Source organism: Tenrec ecaudatus, chromosome 3, assembly GCF_050624435.1.
Source record: "Tenrec ecaudatus isolate mTenEca1 chromosome 3, mTenEca1.hap1, whole genome shotgun sequence".
In the NCBI taxonomy this organism is placed as follows: domain Eukaryota; kingdom Metazoa; phylum Chordata; class Mammalia; order Afrosoricida; family Tenrecidae; genus Tenrec; species Tenrec ecaudatus.
The window spans coordinates 63,520,606-63,538,744 of record NC_134532.1 but is presented as its reverse complement, the minus strand read 5'-3'; the positions used below and the strand labels follow the sequence as shown (position 1 = coordinate 63,538,744).

The 18,139-nt window shown below is 42.9% G+C and overlaps 1 protein-coding gene across 5 annotated transcripts in view; it reads right to left on the bottom strand.

The window, feature by feature from the left end:
- Positions 1-18,139, bottom strand: part of SH3D19 (SH3 domain containing 19) — a 232,486-nt gene that overhangs the window by 94,945 nt on the left and 119,402 nt on the right. The gene's annotated exons all lie outside the window — the stretch shown is intronic.

Sequence of the window (18,139 nt, the reverse complement as noted above, 5' to 3'; positions counted from 1 at the left end):
CTATGGATTCCCAGTAAATAAATGTATTCCACTTATTACGTAATTTCGCGGGTACTTTGGTGGCGTCGTGGGTTTCTCATTCAGCTGCTAACCACCAGGTCAGCAGTTCGAACCCATGCTCTTGAGATTCTTTGTGCCGACTGCCCACTGAAGCTGTGTGATGGAAGTACCACCTAATGGTGAGCCAGCGTGCCTTTCTGCCAACGGTGCACCCAGTGGCGCCACATGGGGAGCCTGAAATTGGCCCTGATGGAAGTGTTTACATCACAAAACTTGGCAAATCAACCTCAGTTCATTGTGTTGCTGGCTGTCTAGACACGAGAGAGCAATGAAGAGGATGCTAACGAAGCAGCTCAGAGTTTTGTACATTTGAACGGGAAGTGCTGCAGCTGTGACATTATAAATAGCACCCCAAAACCGAGGACACGTTCTGCCAGCATTTGAACCGGAGTTCAATTCGGCAAAACAGCAGTCTTGATGAACGAGTGGAAACTGTGATGTATGGCTTGGTTGTTTCACCGCCATCTCGCTCATTTTTATATTAACAAAAGCATCCATCAATATTTATATTGGAACTATACTCCTAGAGCTGGTGGCTGAGCATTCATCAGTACACTACTGCATACACTCCAACATTCTAACAATATAGGATCGCATGTATAGCAATATAGTGTAACAATAGTGTAAGATTATGAATGGCTTGTTATCTACAAATCTCTGTATTTCCAGGGGTTATACTGTAAAGATTATTACTTTTAAAACACAGAAGCTATTTTTTAAAGAGATCCGCTGTAGCAAAATCAAAGCAAAAACTCATTGATTTACGTCAAATCCATGACCTCTAAATAATTAAGATGATGTTCAAAGCATTGGCTAATCAATTGCTTGCCCAAAATAGCATGGTAAAGTCAAATTTATATGCCAGTTATGGGGTGAGAAACCGCCCCCCCATCCAGAATTTAATGTTAAATGGGGAAAAGAGACAGTACACAGGCAATTACAAAAAAAAAAAGAAACCGAATGATCTTGATAAAGACTGGGAAATGCGGAGCCTCCAGGGGGATCCAAATCTATAAAAATTCATATTACATATGTGGAACCAGCCACGATTGTTGGTCCAAATGTATTGCAACTGAAGGAAGAAGTACAATCAAACTTTACAGAGAATAATAAAGGAGATTTTCAGTGGCCAGGCTACTACATACAAAGAATAACATGTACCTCCTTGCAGCAGCCAAGCCAGTCACTCCGCAGATGTGTGTTTCATCAGTGCCTGTGCTCCTAGAACCGGCCTGAGGAGACACTCCTGTGCTAATTGTAACTTTTAGTGGCATTCAAGATCAAACTCTGCTCACCCCTATATTATTAGAATGTCTGTGACATACTAATTGTTTCTTGGGCTATGACCTTCCCTGTTGAAAAAGTCCTTAATATTCCAGTAGACACCAGTTGACATAGATGGATCGACAGTAACTTTGTTCATTAGCAAACTTACTTTAAAAACAAACAGCACAACACTGCATATTATTCACTAATTCTCACTGTCTCTTGCCACCCATCTGTGTTGCCACTATCTCAGTAGATCAGAGAGGAAAACTTTTGATTCCAGACAAATAACAAATATACTGCCTGTTAAAACCAGGGTCAGGATTGTCCCAGGAGGGGCAGAAGCTCTTTGTGGCTGAGTGGAAGCATATCAGAGGACCTGGGGGATTCCACTTGGAATTCCAAGAAGAAAGAGATGGGGATGGAGAACAAGAGAGGGAGGGTAGAGAAATGGAGCAGTTGCTGGTGGGGATAGATCCTAAGACAGGCTGCCAAACTCGGGTCCTAGCCCATGATCCTGACAGCACGTGTCTGAAAAAGACTGGGAAGAATTCCTGGGACAGGACAATTGGCAACAGCAGCGAGGGTACCATCAGCCCGTCACTGCCAGCCTCGTGCTAGCTTCCTGACCTGACCTATCCTTGGCAGGGGGTGTGCAGGGCGACTGGAGGACGTTAGCTTCCAGAGCAGAAGGCAGCAGCGCACAAGGAAAACAGCACAGCTAAACAACACGACTTGAAAACAGGAAGGCTTTCTCTGGCTCACTGACTTGTTTCTACAAGTAGCTTCAAAAGGGAATACATTCAAAGGGAGGTTCTCTGAATCACAGTTGTTCCTTAGAACAAGAGAAGCATCACCCGACGCACACACTGTCCCCAGCAGTGTCTCATCCAAACTGAGCAGTGAGGTAGGCCTAGCAGGTCCAGTCAGGATTGCCACTTCAGACATATTCCGTAGTTCTGATTTCTTGTACCTCACGAGGAAATGGAAACCCACCCCTCAATATATAAACAAACAAACTGCCACCACGGAGTCAATTCTGCCTTATTGAGCCCCTACAGAGTGGCTCCCTTGCGCTTCCAAGGCTGGAAATTATTACGGAAGCAGACAGCCTCGTCCTCGCTCCCAGGGCAGCTGGGAGGTTTGAACTGCAGACTGTGTGCTTCACAGCCCTTAGACCCATAAGGAAAAGTAAAGGCAACAATCAGTGCGTTATTTTACAAAGGAAAGTTCTAGGAGGAGAAAGAAAAACAAGAGTGAGGCCGTTTGCTATCATTAACAGATTTCAAGTAAGTCATTAAAGTGAGAAACTTTCTATGATTTATTTGGCGGTCTCTAGATTTAATAGAGGGGCCCTGGTGGTGCAGTGGGCACATGTTGGGCTAAGCACAGAGTCAGCAGTTTGAACCCACTAGCCATTCCCTGGGAGAAAGATGCGGCTCTCTGCTTCTATGAAGACTGACAGGCTCAAAAGCCCACAGGAGCACGCTCTCCTACAGGGTCCATGTGAGTCAGAATTGATTCAATGGCAAGGAGTTGAGTTTCGTTAATTTTGAAGGTTGAGTATAGACTAACCGAGTGTCTAGCAAAGTGCATGTTGAATACAATCGAATCCCCCCTTTCAAATGCTGTTATCAAGGTAAAGAAACTCTGCCATTTCTTTTTTCTATCAAATTTGGATTGATCAATAGTTCATGAAAATGCGATTTTGTTTGAATTATTTTTATTGTGGTAGATATGTAGGGGGAAAATTCTCCATTTCTACAGTCTACCCTATGACATAATGCCCATCAAGTCACTCAATCATCACCACTAACTTCCTGGTGTTCCCCTCCAGAAGCTGGGTCCCCTCCACCCACTCCTGTGGGGCAGGTGCCATCGAGTCAGGCCGATCAGTGACCCTGTACAGAAGCAAACGAAACACCGTGCAACCCCGAGCCATCCTCCCCTTGTTGCAGCCTCTCCTGGGAGCCCCTAATCAACTCTGAGCTCTATAAACTCTGTCCACCCGAGGGCTGTTGTGTGAGCGAGACCATGCAATAGCTGTCCTGTTGTGACTGGCAGAGCTGGTGGAGCAGAACGTTTTCAAGGCTCCCCCGAGTCGCAACTTCTGCTCTCAGGACTTCGTTGGAGGTGCTATTTTTCAAACGGCGAGCCTTGCCCATCAGGCCTGCCATAAATGCACCCTGTGCTTTTAGCTCGGGGTGAAGTGGACGGGGTTCACGGCGACATTGCAAGGCTCCATTCTAAACAGCCGTTCTTCTTTAAAAGAAAAAATGAAGTTCAACTAAGCTGTTGGTTTTTTCCCTGCTTCACCTAAATATTGAGATAAAGTTTCCTCTGTGTGGAAGTAGAGTATCGAAGTGAAGAGGGGACAGGTGACCCACCTTTGTACATACAGCACCTGCTTGCTGGAATAAGAAGCCCTTATCCAATTGCACCATCCAAAGGGGTGCGGCTGTAAGCACTCAGCTGCGAATCAAAAGGTTGACAGTTGAAGCTACCTTCAAACCTCTGTGGGAGACAGATGAGACAGGTGGGTTTCTGTAAAGATCACAGCCCGGAAAGCCTGCATCACAGCGGTTCTAGTCTGTCCGTCAGGGCTGCTATGAATCGGAGTCAGCTAGATGGCATTGGCTTTGGTTTCTTGGTTTGGTACCGGACTTGGGCAATCTCCTTCATACCTAGTCATGCTAAAACAATTAAATAGGAAAGTTGAAAGCTCCAAGATTCCAATGTAAACAATAAGAATCAATTACTTCATCCAATGGAAGGAGGTTGGGCTTCATATTTAATCAATTCCAATAATAATTAATAATAACAATAATGCCTCGTTGAGCTCTGTTCTGATTGCTTTACCTATTTGAACTCATTTACTCTATAGCTCAAGGAACCCTGGTAGCACAGTGGGGTAGGCACAGAACTGCTAACCAAAAGGTCAGCTGTTTGAAACCACCAGCTACTACTCTGAGGTCGAAATGTGGCAGCCTACTTCTCTAAAAATCTAGGTCCTCGGAAATGCTATGGAGTAGTTCTATCCTGCCTATAGAACATATGTAGGCAATGAGTGAAGTTGTTTTCTGTAATTCACATATATACCCTTAAAAGAAGGTACTATGGTTATCTGAATTTTACAGATGAGAAAAGAGGTTATACATGGTAACTTCTATGTCCAAAGTCTCCTAGCTGGTGAGAGCTGAAGTCAGGAGGTTTACTTGGCCCATCTGCCTCGCGTCACTGGCTCACAGACAGTACACCGAAAGCTGAATGTTGAGAGGAAAACACTATAAACTTTGATCTCAGTGAGACTTGAGAATTAATTCTCAAGGAACCTTGAGACCCAGTCTTCTTGCCCTGAGCATCCCACAGCTAGAAGACTGAAGTCAGAGGGAAGAGTGGAGGGAGAGAAGCCAAGGGGTCTTGAAGGGCACTGGGATTTATTAATAAAATATAACACATCAAGGAGTGTATGCAAATAAATGTTTGGAAATTCATGAGTCTGGCTGTACTCTGTGCTATTTCAGGAGAGTCCATGTTAAAGAGGTTGTTTCTCGTGTTTTGTTTTCTGTTGGTAGAAGACAAAACCGTTTCTGTTCTCAGGTATAGATCTACAGTAAATGTTCATAAAATGAGCAATACAGCTCCCTCTTCCCAAATACATTATATGGTGAGGATTTGGTTTATAAGTCAGAACCTTAAAAATTCAACTCTGCTCTACTGTTTTTTTCTCAGGATATTCACACCTCTCTAACCTATGTGTCCGACAGCTGCCCCGCAGCCCTGGAGCATTCCTAGACCAGGGTTATCATGCAGAGCAATCCTAAAGCCAACACACTGATAGAAGCATCAAATATTCTCCTCTGAGTTACAGTTTTATTATCATGATTCCTTCTAATAGGAACCCTGCTGGCATAGTGGGCTATGCATTGGGCTGCTAACTGCAAGGTCAGCAGTTCAAAACCACCAGGCACTCTGAGGGAGAAAGCCTCGTCTTTCTACCCCCATAGAGAGTTACAAGTCTCACACCCACAGGGACAGTTCTCCCCTGTCCTATAGGGTCATTACTATGAGTTGGAATAGACTCAATGCCAGTGGGTTTTGTTTGCTTTTATTTCATCTAATGGTATTATGTTGTCTTGTGAGGTTGAAAGAAACCGAAGTCCTTTGAATTCTCATTAAATAAGAGGCTTTTCATTCTGAGCACACAAAGGCATCTTGCAAATTCCCATAAGCAGACAGGACAGCTGAACTCCCCGCAGGACTGGAGACCATAGCAGCGGCTCTTTTTGTTTGCCTGCTTTGATGTGTGTTGGCTGTAGAATACCCAGGGCTTCACAATACAGATGATGGCTTTTCTCTGTATCCCTTACCAGAGTTTTTTCAACTTTTTCTCTGAATGTGCCATGTGGGAAAATAACACTTGAGAACACATGTTTACTCTGAGAGATGTTTCTTTGTTTTGATGGGAAGGCGTGCATGTCGGCTGTCTCCCCTGTCCCCCCCCCTCCTCCCCCGTGACTGGAAGCTCCATGAAGTCAGAGACCTGCTTTTGCTGCCTCACTGCTAGATCCCCTGGGCTCAAAGCACACCTGAGAGTGGCAGGCAGTCAACGCATATTTGCTGAATGACCACCAGGGCGTAACCCTTCTCTCCCGCAGCAGTAGTACAATGCAGGGATCAAGAACTCTCATCACATTCATAACGCAAGCAGGGCGAGTGATAATCTTCAAAGAACGTTATACTGGTAAGAATGCAAGCTTTCAAGAAGTCAATTGGCGGTATATGTCTGAACACGCTTACGGTTCCTTTTTTCATCCATTAGTTACAACGCTAGAAATGTATCACAAGAAGAAATCAGTGAGGATATGTAAAAATGCAGGTATAGGAGCTGTCATCATGGTTTATTTGTGACAGTGCAGATACATTTTTAAAAAGGTAAAAAAAGTCCAAGAATAAAAAACCATGGGAGATAAATAACTTATTGTGGATCTATATGATTAAAAATGTTTATGAATTATCATTTTCTATGAAAAACAGCCTACAAACCATGTACAGTATGATCCCAACTATGTTAAACAAACATACCAAGTTAAAAAAAGAGGAACCATCAATATGCAATAACAGTTATCATTCAGTGACGGGACTAGAAATGACTTAGATTTGTTGCTGTTCTTTTTCCTATAAGCATGAATTACTTCACTGTCAAGGAAAAACTTTAAGAACATTTACATTATGAAAGAATGCTCAGAATGTAAAATAAAACCACCAAACCCAGACACCGTATACTCATGAAGGAAACACATCAAAATATAATAATAATAATTAATTATGAAGGTAGGTAGGATTATAGATAAGGAACCCCATATAAATGTTTTTTTTCTATAATGAACTCTGCTCTATAATCAGAATAAATATTATCTCAGGTAAGGACTTTAACAAAGAGCTGTGATATTAAAGATATCACATTTTGCCATATGGAAACATCCTGATCATTGTACTTCAGCTTATAAAGTATTTTTCTACCTGAGTTTCTTCTCAGAGCTTGTAACCACAAGTATCTACTGGGAAAAAGATGTTGCTATCTCTGCGTCCTGCTCTTTGTCACCGGACAACTGGACAGCATCTCTGGACAGTCTATACAAGGCAGTGTGCCAGGGGCAGTATGATCTCCAGGAAACAGGTTCTTAGATACAACATTGCGCTGAAGGGTTCAGATAGTTAATACTGTCCTGTCTTCCTTTTCTGCAACTCATTACCGATGGATACTGCTTCTCCAGCCTCCCACCCATAGGGACAGGGAACCACACCCAAGTTCTTCTGCCATATGTTCACTGCATTTGAAGCTGATTTGCTTACCCTGCATCTTTAGAGAGCCACCCGAAAGCCGCAGTAAGATGGAAAGGGGAGAAACCAAGGCCTGGTGGGCCTCGGGCAAAGTGCTGGGATGCAGTCCCCACCCCAGAAGAGAGCTGCAGTGGTCTACTTCTGAAGATCGACGCCGGGGCAAGCCCACTCTGGGCAGTTCTACTCCAGGTCGCTGGCAGTCAGAATCAACGCCAGAAGTATCTTTAGTCTACAAGGAAGCCCCAAATCTGAAATGATATTCTCAAGACCAGGTCTGATTCTTGGTTTCAAGAAGGGTGTTTTGTCTAGGACCAGGCTGAACTTTGGTCCACAGGGGCTGGCTGTTACTGCGATGGGAGGTGACTGGGTTACTCAATGCTGGCTCGGTGATTCTGCTGTCCACACTAAGGTTCTTCCAGGATTAGTGAGTACACTTTGGCAGCCTGTACTCATAATCAATACCTTTAAAGAGCATGGTATATGTTGTGCCAATAGCAAAACACATTTAAATAAAGTTTTAAAGTTGAGTTGTACAAGGGGAAGACCTTAACCCAAGGACAGGCTGAGACCACAAAGTTCACTCACAAAACACTCTGTGCTACAGCTTTTACAGAACTGTGCAAGTCATTCTAAATAACCCTGTGGAGTTGGGGAAAGGGCTAATTTATGAAGGGGAGAGGATGAGGATGGAGAGAATGCAAGACCAGGAGGTCCGTGGGCCCCAGGCCTGTTCAGAACAGGTGGTCACACAGCCCGTCTTGAGGAGAAGCAATGGATACAGGACCAGCAGCTGTTTCATGGCTAATTGCCTGCTGCTCGTTTAATTAGAATCGACTTCTGAGAAGCCCCCACCTGTGACAGTGGTAGGCCAGCTAATAAAACTTCAGTTACCTAACCGACACACCACATCAACCAAACCCAGTGCCACTGAGTTGGTTGAGACTCCTAGCAGGCCTACCGGGCAGAGTACTCAGGCCCCCGTCGGGTTCCTGGGCTGCGATCCTCAGGGCCACGCACAGGTACTCTTTCTCCCACAGAGTGGCTGGGGGGTTTCGACCACTGCCCTTTTGGTTCGCGGCCATCACTTTAACCCCCATGCCACCAGGCTCTCAGGTGCACCACGTAACACTTTATTTCCATTTCATGTTCACACTAGGCAGAAAGGCTAGAGCTACATTTCTTAGAAGCATGACAAAAAGCCATAATCGATTCTCTGTAGGATGACATAAAAATGTTAACAATCCTTCCCCATCTCCTATTGCAAAGGGATTTGTACCCCCCACACAACCTGTACACACTTTAATTTTTCTCGTTTATAGCATTGCAGGTGCTCGAGCAAAAGTAATGTCTCTTATAGCTCAGAAAACATATTGCCAGCACGTAATTACACATAGGCTATAGTTTATAGAGGTAGAGGAATCAAAACATATGGGCAGGGAAATGCTACAGAATTACAGTTGTTAAACTAAACCCACCGGAGCATGACATTTAAATAGACATAGTTAGAAAAAAGCAAAAACAAGTTAAATCTTGCTTTTAGCTAATCTATTTAAACTATAAAGAGATGATGGTAGAGTGTCAAAATAAAATCCAGAATATCTTTATACAAGTCAACAACAGAAGGCCAATGCAAAGAACCCATACCCCTTTAAAGTCTTCACAGCAAAGCGATTGGTGTGTGCTTTAACAATTACTTCTGAGTGTATACTACGATGTGCTACCAATCTTCTGCCATGCCCTCCGTGGGTGGGGTCACAGGCCACTTTATGGGAAAGGGGCTTCGGTTGAGCCCTACTGGGCACAGAGAGGCACTACAACACTGAAGTTATCCGGACCTTGGGAAGAAAAGAGAAATTGTGGGCATATAAATTTTGAAACTAACTGTCAATGAGAATATGACTTCAATAGAAACTTGAGAGAGAGAGAAAATCAATCCTGGAGTAAACAATAAGGATTTTCTTAAACCTTTTTAGATACAAAGTTATGAACCTATAGATGTTTATTGGAGAATTTCTACCTCTAATAAATTGGAAACAATCTAAATACTAACAGCAGAGAACAGGCTGAACAAAGACACCGCCGCAGAAAAGTCTATGCAGCTGTTGCCACAACGTAAAACAGAGGAAACTACATGGTAGGCATCCTGCACTATGCTATTAAATGAGAAAGGCAAGTTGACGGGTATGCGTGTGCATGTACTGGGGACTTCAAATGGTTCAGGGGTGTGGGATACAGAAGGATTTCTCCCAAGCTGTCTCCCCCAAACATATGCCAGACAGCTGCTTGGGAATGACTACACTTGGAGCTCATCAGAAGTAGGTCAGGGGCAAGGATGCCCCTGTCTCCACTCCTATTTAATATCGTGCTGGAGGTTTTCGCTAACAGCATAAGGCAAAGAAGTGACATCAAAGGTATTCGTCTGGGGAAGGAAGAGGTGAAACTATCATTATTTGCAGATGATATGATTTTATATATGGAAAATCCCAAAAGTTCCACAAGGGGAGTACTGGAAGCAATAGAGGAGTTTGGCAGAGTGGCAGGATACAAGATCAACAAACAGAAGTCCATCGGACTGTTAAACACATCAGATTAAGACCACAGAAGAAGAGATCAAAAAGGTGGTACCCTTCACAAAAGCCAAACACAAATTGAAATATCTAGGGATAAACTTGACTGAAAAAACAAAAGATCTATATAGGGAAAACTATAGAACACTATTACAAGAAACCAAGAGCGACCTGAACAAATTCCATGCTCTTGGATTGGGAGACTTAATATAGTTAAGATGTCAGTTCTGCCAAAAGCACTATATAAGTTTAATGCTATCCCGATACAATTACTATCATCTTTACTTATTATCGCTGAACAATTGCACCTACCAGACCCGTAATGATGTGTTAGGGGCTGGCTTCCCCTGACAAGGGGGAAAGGGAATTAAAAGACAATGGAATCATTCTACGGATTCTTGAAGCCCCTGTACATCCTCTGTGCTTTCATGCAACAAGTGTGTGCCCTTCTAGGTTGCTAACTGTGCCCTACCCTGTGAGGTTTGTCACACGCTCCATGCTAATTTCCGCACACATTGCAAAGGGATCAATTGTTTGAGTGAAAATACAGCAACGTGTGTATATGTGTAGATTAGAAATAAGACTAGGCTAGACCGGACTCTGACTAATAGTTCCTTTGGGGATAAAGGCCCAAGTCCATGTACTTGAGTCAACTCTGACTCACAGCAGCCTACAGGACAGAGCAGAACTGCTCCTTTGGGTTCCAAGACTTTCCATCTTTACCGGAGTAGGTATCCTCGTCTTTCTCCCATGGGACAGCTGGGGGGTTCAAACTGCTGCCCTGGGCTTAGCAGCTCAATGGGTAATCCACTACACCACCAGAGCTCCTGGGATGTCACATCTTTCTGCACTGTTAAAATGGTCTTTCCAGTGTCAACCCAGAGCAACAGACCGTGCTTTGAGTAAAGGGAATCAAAGGATCAGAACATGAAAAACAACAACAACAAACAACTCATTGCTATTGAGTCAACTCTGAACCACACCAACCCCCTAGGGCAGCACAGAATTGTCCCTGTGGGTCCCCCAAGCTGTAATCTCTATGGGAACAGAAGTCTCACAAGGGGCAGCTGGTGGATTTGAACTACTAACTTAGTCGTTAGCTTCCTGACTCATCATCTAGTACCCCACCAGCTGAGGTGACAAGGGCACAGTTCTCAATTACTGGGAGGAAGGCTTTCTATTCCTGTCAGGAGTTACAGCGCAGGAAACCTACAGGGCCCGATGCTACTACTCTGCCCTATGAGCTGCGTCGTATCAGACTTGATGGCAGTGAGTTTGGCTTGGTTGGATTCAAACATTGTTTTAACCTGAACGCCTTTGCTATTTTTTCTTTTCGTTGTCCTCTTTCAGAAATAATCAAAGATAATTTTGATTTTAAGTAAAAACAACTTTATCAGGGCCACAAAATCCAAGGTCTTCTTGAGGGCCCCTTTTTTCCAGACATCAAATTTTCTGGGATCTTTAACCTTTAGGTAAGATTACAGCGCTCATTACTCGGCTTTAGGGAAGAAAGCAGTACAGACGCACGTCAAGTGTCCTCTGGCCCCTTCCCAAGCTCTCATCTTTTCCTAATCAGTAGACTAAAATCTCTGCTGATCATTCCCATGCTTTTACCACTTTTACTAATATGCCATCCTCAGTAGCACACAGAACACAACGTAACAAACAACATAAATAACACACTGACTTTGCCTGTGAGAAAACTTTATGTTGGGAGTCCCCAAAATTTCTCTAGAATGGGCCAGCGAGTAACAGTTTCCCTTGACCTGTCATCTGACCCTGTTGCAGCTATTTAAGTTTACAGCTGTACCAGGACTATTTGCAAACACGTGGACAGAGCCGAGTCCCAGTAAAACTGTTACCCACAAATATGAGTGGCTAGATTTGGCCTTTGGTTTTATACACACAGTATCTTATTGTACCCATCCTTCTACAGATTGCTTTGTATTTGCTAAAATGGTGGTTTTGAGATTTACCTACATTGATTCATAGAGAGCTATAGTTTTCTTAGTCCAAACAGAACTATGTAACTCCTTGGGCACCGGTGAAAGAATGTTTCTCTCTTTCTTTTTACAATAAATTGTTTTATTGGGGGCTCTTACAGCTCTTATAACAACCCATACATCAATTGTATCAAACACACTTTTGTACGTATGTTGCCATCATCATTTCCAAAACATTTTCTTTCTACTGGAGCCCTTGGTATCAGCTCCTCTTTTTCTTCCTCCCACCCTTGGGAACTCTTGATAATTTACAAATTATTTCTATATTCATATTTTGCACTGTCTCCCTTCATCCATGTTTCTGTTGTCCCCATCAGTTCCCCCTTTCTCCTTCTGAAAGAATGTTTCTAGGGCACATAGAAAAGACCTCCAGAGTTACCGAGTCTGAGCCTTGTCGGCTTTTCTAGCTCGTGCTCATTTCCCCCATTCAATACACTCCACCAAGTTACACTCCCAGCAGCACCCACCGGGTGAACATCTGTGAGCACTGGACACTCGTCCTTCATCGTCTCTGTGCCAAGCAGACAGAAGTAAAATGTTACCTCATGATGACGCTATTACACTTCTCTTAACTAGCAACGGGAAGAATCTTCATCTATTAATTGGATACTATTATTTTTAATTTTTAGCTTCTGCTCATATTTAGTGGGAAGAAGATGTGATAGTCAGCTTCCATACAGATTATAGGCTTGGAAACCCCATAGCACTATTCTTGTCCTGTAGGTTTGCCATGAGAAGGAATTGATCCCACGACAATGGGTTTGAATTGATTAACTTCTATTTTACCAGCTTGTTTTTTTTTTTCTGGCGTGTTGTGTAGTTTTTTCATTTATCTTGGACCTTAAGCCTATAGGCATTGCATAGTCTTGATTTCTTTTTATTTTTCACATGCTTTTGATGTTGTCACACATATTAATTTAAAATTTTAATATACTCAGTTTATCTATCTTTTTATTTAGTTTGTACTTGGTAAACTATATCTAAGAATTTAACCCCTACCTGAAATCATAAAGGTAGCCTCATAGATGTCTTCAAATTACTTTAAATTTTTTTCACTTTAACACATTTACATCATTACTGCATCCTCTATCCGAGGACAATATATTGGATGGATTTTTGGAGCAGGGAGTTGGAGCTTGCTCTGTCCACTCCACGCATCGAACTGGTATTGCAGTACTTCTGGGAACGGTGCAAAAAAAAATTTACATCATTACATCATATCAATTCCATGTGGATTTTTTAAAATGTATGAAACACACAATAAAATAAAAGAGGCATCTTAGGTGGCCACTCACAAGCTCTTAAGACCTCAGTAGCCACTCACCAAAGTAGGCTACAGAACATCGTCTTGGTGGACTATGCTGTGCTAACTGATGTCGGTGCCCGTGAGACTGTGATCCAGGGCCTCCACTTCCAGGGACTCGGTCCCTCCAGGGGTTTGGTTACGGCGAGGACGTTTTCATAACTTTGCTCCCTGTATTCTCTACTATCTCCACGGGTATATTTGCAGCACGTTGTTATAGATGTTGGGTGCCATCGAGTCGGCTTCAACCCAGAGACCGCATGCACAACAGAATGAAACGCTGCACAGTCCGGCACCATCCGCACAAGTGCTCCTAGGCCTGAGCCCACTGATGCAGCCACTGTGTCCATCCACTGCGTCCCGTCAAGGGCCTTCCTCTTTTTCGTGGTTCCTCCATTTTGCCAAACTGGTGTCCTGCTCCAGAGACTGGTCTCTCCTGAAAACAGGTCCAAAGTCTGTAAGATGAAGTCTCACCGTCCTTGCCTCCAAGGAGAACTCTTATTGTCCTTCTTCCAGAGAGATCCATTTGTCCTCTTAGCAGCGATTGGTACTTTCAATATTCATCACCAGCACCCACTTCACATGCATCCACTCTTCTACGGTCTTCCTTCTTCAACGGCCACCTTTCACAGGGCAGTGCAGAACGCCATGGCTGGGGTCAGGCGTGCCTTAGTCCGTAACGCAACATCCTTGTTCTTCAATGTACTAAAGAGGTCTGTGCAGCAGAGTGACCTCATGTAATCAGTCTTTTGACTCCTTGACTGCTGCTCCTATGAGCATTGATTGTTGACTCAAACCAGATAAAATCTTCAACAACTTCAAATTTCCCCTAATTATCATGATGTTACCTAATGGTCCAGTTGTGAGGGTGTTGGTCTTCTTTACATTGAGTTGTAATCCACACTGAAGGTTATAATCCTTGATCTCATTAGTAGAGCTAACTATTCAAAAAGTTTGTTGAAAAATAAAGTAAAAGGTAATGAAACATTCCCACAAACATTTTGGGGGGTGGGGGAGGAATGGGGATCACCCTCACAAATTTTCTTAAAAATTTTTTAAATTAATCATTTTATTGAGGGACTCTTACAAATCTTGTAACAATCCATCATTCAATAGTGTTAAACACACGTGTACATATGTTGTCATTAATATTTCCAAAACAATGCCCACAAACTTTTAAAAGCCATCTTCTATAAAAACATCTCCTAGCACACCTATGAGGGGGGTACCTCCAAAAACTAGAAGGCCCCAAGCTCTGTATTTAATTTTTTTTACAAAACAACCTTTTCACCTTCAAGTTTTCTCCATTACACTTAATACATTTGTCAAATCTGTGATTCCATCCTGAAAGCAGCACTTCCCTCATTTTTTCTTCACCTCTTCTAAGCTGTCAAATTGTTGTCCTTTCATGTCCCTCTTAATTTGTGGAAACAAAAAGAAGTTGCATGGAACAAGGTCAGTTGGGTAAGGTGGGTGGGGGAAGAGAGGCATGCTGTTTTTGCAAAAACAAACAAATAAACACACACACAAACCCAAAAATGGCACACTGAGATGGTTGTGTGAGCAGGTGCCTTGTTGTGGTAACAAGACCAGTCCTCCCTTATGCCACAAATCAGGCCTTTTTTGGGTCACACACCATTACACCATCTTTTTAGAACCTCTAAATAGAAAACTTGATTAATAGTCAGACCTGTTGGAACAAGCTCCAAATGCTTACAATTCGACAGTTTTGTCCATTTGGGAAGTTGATGGACGTTCGGAATGAGATTTATCATCAATTGACACTTCACTTTTTTTGGAATGAGAAAACCACACATACACTTGAGTTTTCCCCATAGCGCTGTCCTTATAAACTGTGCTCAACATCACAACAGTTTCTGCAGCATTTCTCCCTGAGCAGGAAACAAAATTTCGGAGTCTCTCGCTATTCCTTAAATTGGCCACCACTGAAAATGAGGTTCGAGCGAAGCTGCTTTTATGAAAAAATTCATTGTGACCAGAGAGAACGTTCCCAGGCAATGCCACTGGGTGCACTAACTCAGAGCAAGTTGCTCCATGCTCTCCTAGTGGGGAAAACAATGCACATTAAGAAAGTTTCCTTCCGCTCAGCACAATTTGGGGGTAACCCCTCATATATGCATGAGCATAACCCCATTCTTCTTCTCACACCCTTGCATATCTAACTATTATATAGCAACTCAATGGGGCTTGAGTTTATTGCTTTTCACTCCCATTTTCCTTAATTTCCCGAGATGCTGTTCTTTACTGAATGTTATCCACAGCTGTGACTGGGGAAAGAGGCTAAAGTTCAACTAAATGTTTAAAATGCTGGTTAGTTCATCTCTCACTTGTAATTTTAGAATGCACTCGAATGTATCAAGGACTCTGAATAATTTCATTGGGAAGAAATTTGTCAAATTGGTTTAACTCACCATTGTACAGACTTTTCTTACACAGGGATATTTATTTCTTGACATCCTAATTGATATTCTGTTGAAAACTATTCCATGGGCCATCAATTTGGCAAATGGTGTACTTAAACCAATAAAGCTGAGACTAGACGAATTCAGGTATTTCTGACTTCCGCATTAATCAATCAGCAAGAATGGAGGCAAACATAAAAAAAGCCAACATTAAAGCAAATTAATCAGAAAGCACCCCAGGACTCCAGCGAGTCTCTTAAACGGTTTCAGTGGTGCGCTTTAGTTTGGTGTCTTAGCGTTGGCCTATGCCTGATAAAACTTTCCTAAATTGACAAGAGATTTACTTCCCATTTTATTTCAGCACCAAAGTAAGAGCGCAAGGCAGACATCCCAGCTGTGTTTGCCGCTCACTTGCAAAGCTCTAGCTGTTTGGTCTTGTAAAAACCTGAACTAAAGGAATGTGCTTGTCTTCTTGCTAGGCTTTGAGCCCATCACTCTTGCTTAATGGCCTGAGAAGGACGAACACGCAAACCAAAAATGAGTGACTTTTTGTGCATATAGTATTTTTCTTTCTCCCTTGTTAATGCAGCAGGCATTAATCCTCTGGATGTAGCGCAGGGCTGGACTGTGTGACAGAAACATGGCTTTCCTGGGGACACAGGCCTTTCCCATTTGTTATCACAACGCAGCACAATCTTGGGTAAACTTTTGAGAAAGAGAGATGATGGTTAATGTATGGGACAATTAGGCTAGACTATGGTTCTCAGCGGTTGGGCAGACATTGGACTGATTGTTCTTCCACAAGCTCATATAATGTAACTACCCTCCATTTCATGGTTTGATGTGAGCAGTTAAAATACAGCTTCCTTGTTAATGTGTTCCTACATTTACTTCTTCCTCCATTACATGCCCACGCTCTGCTTTTTCCACTGCCACACTCCCCTCCCGCCCCTGACTGCCACCCTGAATTATTTGGAAGTGGATTGCAAACATGTGGCTACATCATCCCTAATACTTTGGTATGTAGCTCTTAAAACTCACTGGACATCCCCTTACAGAAGGGTCTCAGGGAGGAGACGAGCCAGTCAGGTGCAGTGTAGCACAGATGAAACATACAACTTTCCTCTAGTTCTTTAAAGCTTCCTCACCACCACCCTCTCCTACTCTCATGTCCCAATTCTGCCTTACAAATCTGGCTAGATGAGAGGATGTACACTGGTACAGATAAGAGCAGGAAACACAGGGAATCCAGGGCAGATAAACCCCTCAGGACCAGTGGTGAGAGTAGCAATACCGGAGGGTAAGCGGAAGGTGGGGGAGAAAGGGAGACCTTTCACAATGATCTACATATAACCCCCTCCCTGGGGGATGGACAACAGAAAAGTGGGTGAAGGGAGACATCGAACAGCGTAAGACATGAAAAAATAACAATAATTTATAAACTATCAAGGGTTCATGAGGGAGGGAGGGGGAAAATGAGAAGCTGATACCAAGGGCTCAAGTAGAAAGAAAATATTTTGAGAATGATGATGGCAACAAATGTACAAATGTGCTTGACACAACGGATGCGTGTATAAAAGCTGATAAGAGTTGTACAAGTCCCCAATAAAATGATTTTAAAAAAGAATAAGGATATTATCCTACCTAACACTATTCCTGTAAATAATCCAAGAAGATAGACAGTATGAATAAGATAATATTAAGATTTGAGGCAGTGCCCTTAACAACCTGGGATATACAGATGTCATAACCTTGCTTGCTAAAAACAAAGACTTAAAGCTTACTGATGAAAATAAAAGATTACAACCTTCAATATGAATCGCATCTCAACAGAGAGAAACCAAAAATTCTCACAACTGGGCCAACAAGCACCATAATGATAATTTTGGAAAACACTTTAGTTTTCAAGGATTTAATTTTATTTGGCTCTACAATCAATGCCTGTGGAAGTGGCAGTCAAGAAGTGACAACATACTGCACTGGGTAAATCCACTGCACAAGACCTCTAACGTGTTGAGTACTGTTGACACTCAGGAATGAGGCACACCTGGCCCAAGCCATAATATTTTCAAGGGTGTCATATGCACCTAAAAGAATAAGGAAGACTGAATAAGGTATACTGAAATAACTTGCACTGCCTGAAGAACGAACAAATCTATCTTGGCCAAGCGCAGCCAGAATGCTTCCTATAAGCGAAGATCCTGAGACTTTGCCGCCCCTACTGGGGAAATGCTACGCAGAGGGTCCAGCCCCGGGAAAACAACATCGTGGTTGGCAAGTCGAGGAAGACTCTCAAGAAGATGAACTGACACAATGGCTGCAGTGATGGGCTCAGGGAGAGAGACTGTGAGGATGGGTCCTATCGGGCAGCTTTTCGTTTTGTTGCACATAAGAACGCTATTAAGTTGGAATGGACTTGGTGGCATCTCCTCCGGATTGTTGATCCCGCCTATCTTATCTAGACAGATATGCGGAGAGAGTAATTTACACAAAAACAAGACAGAGCAAAAAAAAAAGCAACAAAAGAAATGAAAACAACAACAAAACACCAAAAAAAGAGAGAAATGCCTATAAATAGTTCAAGGTCTGCGTGTTGACCTTTAGGAGCATTTTCCTGTTGAGTCTGTGGGGTCCCACAGTCAATTTTTGGTGGGAATAGGCAATTTTCAATGT